General features: G+C 33.7%; 1 non-coding gene across 1 annotated transcript; it reads left to right on the top strand.

The window, feature by feature from the left end:
• The first annotated feature begins 340 nt into the window (after positions 1 to 340).
• Positions 341 to 444, top strand: LOC127743427 (small nucleolar RNA R71). The gene has a single exon (XR_008004819.1). It is a non-coding gene; the product is annotated as a small nucleolar RNA R71 (small nucleolar RNA).
• Positions 445 to 4,014: the final 3,570 nt, after the last annotated feature.

Raw genomic sequence — 4,014 nt, 5'->3', positions numbered from 1 at the left:
TTCAGAAGATGCCTCTTTAGTACTGTTGGATGCATTTTGCCATCCATTCAGACTCTGAGAAATCATGTTGACTTGCTGAGTCAACATTTTGTTCTGAGCCAATATAGCTTTCAGAGCATCAATTTCAAGAACTCCCCTCTTCTGAGGCGTCCCATTACTCACAGGATTCCTCTCAAAGGTGTACATGAATTGGTTATTTACAACCATGTCAATAAGTTCTTGAGCTTCTGCAGGTGTTTTCTTTAGGTGAATGGATCCACCTGCAGAATGGTCCAGTGACATCTTAGAAAGCTCAGATAGACCATCATAGAATATATCCAAAATGGTCCACTCTGAAAGCATGCCAGAAGGACACTTTTAGGTCAACTGCTTGTATTTTTCCCAAGCTTCATAGAGGGATTCACCATCTTTTTGCTAGAAGGTCTGAACATCTACTCTAAGCTTGCTCAGCTTTTGAGGAGGAAAGAACTTGGCCAAGAAGGCCGTGACCAGCTTATCCTAAGAGTCCAGGCTATCTTTAGGTTGTGAGTCCAACCATGTTCTAGCTCTGTCTCCTATTACATTAGAGCAACTAGTTGAGGCTTCAGCTCAAAATTGTTTGCTCCAATGGCAGGAATTGAGATGCTTCTTCCATAAAAATTGGAAGTAGGTGTAGTATAATCACCAAGCATCCTCCGTACATTATTTTTGTTGTCATTATTTTCGGCTGCCATCTCCTCTTCTTTTTCAAAAATTTCTGTAAGGTTATCTCTGGATTGTTGTATTTTAGCTTCTCTTAGTTTCTTCTTCAGAGTCCTTTCAGGTTCAGGATCTGCTTCAACAAGAATGTTCTTGTCCTTGCTCCTGCTCATATGAAAAAGAAGAGAATAGAAAATAATAATAGGGATCCTCTTTACCACAGTAGAGAGATTCCTTTATTTGAGTAGAAGGGAATAAGACTAGAAGAAGGAAAAGAGAAAAATTCGAACAAAAAGGAGAAGAAAGGGTTCGAATTTTTGAGATGAAGAGAAGTGTTAGTAAATAAATAAATAAATAGAATGAGATAAGAGAGAAGAGTTTTCGAAAATTGAGAGAAGAAATACAATTAAAATTAAAATTTGAAATAATTAGTTAATTAAAAGAATTTTGAAAAACGGTGAGGAATTTTCAAAAATTAGAGAGAGAAAAGTAGTTAGGTGGTTTTGAAAAAGATAAGAAACAAACAAAAAGTCAATTAGTTAATTGAAAAAGTTTTGAAAATCAATTTTGAAAAGATAAGAAGTTAGAAAAGATTTTGAAATTAATTTTGAAAAAGATATTTTTGAAAAGATATGATTAAAAAGATATTTTGAGAAAGATTTTATTTTTTTTAAATTAAAATTGATTACTTGACTAACAAGAAACTAAAAGATATGATTCTAGAATTTAAAGATTGAACCTTTCTTAACAAGAAAGTAATAAACTTCAAATTTTTGAATCAATCACATTAATTGTTAGTAAAGTTTTCGAAATTTTGAAATAAAGATAAGAAAAAGATTTTAAAAATCAATTTTAAAAATTTTCGAAAATAATAAAAAAATGAAAAAGATTTGATTTTTGAAAAAGATTTTGAAAAGATAGGATTTTTAAAATTGAAATCTTGACTTGACTAACAAGAAACAACTTATTTTAAAATTTTTTTGACTAAGTCATCCCAAAGATTTCGAAAATTATGAGTAAAATAAGGAAAAGATATTTTTTATTTTGAATTTTTAATGAAGAGAGAGAAAAACAACTAAATGACTCAAAACATAAAAATTATGAATTAAAACACATGATGCATGCAAGAACACTATGAATGTCAAGTTGAACACCAAGAACACTTTGAAGATCATGATGAATATCAAGATTTATTTTTGAAAAATTTTCAAGAAAATAAAAACATGCAAGACACCAAACTTAGAAATTTTTCATGCTTAGACACTATGAATGCAAAAATGCATATGAAAACAACAAAAGACACAAAACAAGAAAATATGAAGATCAAACAAGAAGACTTACCAAGAACAACTTGAAGATCATGAAGAACACCATGCATGAATTTTTCGAAAAATGCACAAATTTTAAAAACATGCAATTGACACCAAACTTAAAAATTGACACTAGACTCAAACAAGAAACACAAAATATTTTTTTGATTTTTATGATTTTATTAATTTTTTTGGGTTTTTCGAAAATTTCTTTTTGGAAAAACAAAAATAAATAAAAAATTTTGAAAGATTTTTGAACAACTTTTTGAAAAGAAAATAAGAAGAAAATTACCTAATCTGAGCAACAAGATGAACCGTCAGTTGTTCAAACTCGAACAATCCCCGGCAACGGCGCCAAAAACTTGGTGCACGAAATTGTGATCATCAACAATGGCGCCAAAGACTTGGAGCTCTCAAATGTGAATCACACTTTGTCACAACTTCGCACAACTAACCAGCAAGTGCACTGGGTCGTCCAAATAATACCTTACGTGAGTAAGGGTCGATCCCACGGATATTGTTGGTATGAAGCAAGCTATGGTCATCTTGTAAATCTCAGTCAGGCGGATTCAAATAGTTATAATGGTTTTCGAATATAAAAATAAATAAAGCATAAAATAAAGATAGATATACTTATGTAATTCATTGGTGGGAATTTCAGATAAGCGCACGGAGATACTGTGTTCCTTCTGAATCTCTACTTTCCTACTGCTTCCATCCAATCATTCTTACTCCTCTCTATGGCAAGCTGTATGTTGGGTTTCACTGTTGTCAATGCCTACCTCCCGTCCTCTTAGTGAAAACGGTCCAAATGCTCTGTCACAGTATGCTAATCATCTGTCGGTACTCGATCATGTCGGAATAGAATCCAGTGATTCTTTTGCGTCTGTCATTACGCCCAACACTCGCGAGTTTGAAGCTCGTCATAATCATTCAATCCCTGAATCCTACTCAGAATACCACAGACAAGGTTTAGACTTTCCGGATTCTCAAGAATGCTGCTAATGGATTCTAGCTTATACCACGAAGACTCTGATTAAGGAATCCAAGAGATACACGCTCGATCTAAGGTAGAACGGAAGTGTAACACCCTACCATACAGAGTCTTATGCTTAAGTCATAATTCAGAGATGGCAAGGTATTACGACCTCTAAAATAAAAATTTAGTACGTATAGTAGTATGAATAATTGATTATAACTAGGAGCCTTTGTAGAAAAAGGGGTAAACAAAAATCGCAACTCGAAAGCGCAACACTCTGATCGATAACGTAACGAACAAGGATAACCAACGCGTGATATATATATATACAAAGGAGTGTCAAAAATAGGAATATCAAGACTCAAAATCCAGCTGCGAAGATAACCGGTCCGAGCATAGCAATATATACATATGATAAAAATAAGGAAAACCCCAAAGGAAACCCAAAGGGACACAAATACATAAAACCTATTCTCCAAAATCTCCCATAAGAGGAGTCATCACAATTGTATTATTTAATGGAGATAAAAGTATCTAAGCAAATCATATAAACCAAAACATAGCCCTGAGAATAAAGGATCTTCGCAATTATAGAAGTCTCCAGCATGCCTCAGCGGAAAACCTCACGTCCTGTATCTGAAAACCACAAAATCCGCATGGGTGAGAACCAGATGTCCCCAGCATGGTAACAGCTTCCACATATATAATACATAATAATAGAGGAAAGCTGAAGGCAATCCTAGAACTTCCTCCAAATAATATCAAAGCTTATAAACAAGCTAAACCATAAAAGGCATCTGACCAAAGATCCTTCAGTCTAACTAATACTTCCCTTTCCAATTCCTTCAGACCTCCCAACCACCAGTAGGAGTATAACGTAGCAAACACAGTTATATCAAGCAAGAAATATACAATTAGGAACAAGTAAGGCATTTAGACAATTAGCAAGTAATATGCAGTCAAATGGGCAATCTCAAACAATTCATATAGTATGCATATGATGAATGCCTGTCCCTAGTGGCTGATGATATCATCTGTCGATTATAG

Source organism: Arachis duranensis, chromosome 10, assembly GCF_000817695.3.
Source record: "Arachis duranensis cultivar V14167 chromosome 10, aradu.V14167.gnm2.J7QH, whole genome shotgun sequence".
NCBI classification, from domain to species: Eukaryota; Viridiplantae; Streptophyta; class Magnoliopsida; order Fabales; family Fabaceae; genus Arachis; species Arachis duranensis.
This window is presented reverse-complemented; position numbering and strand designations above follow the sequence as displayed.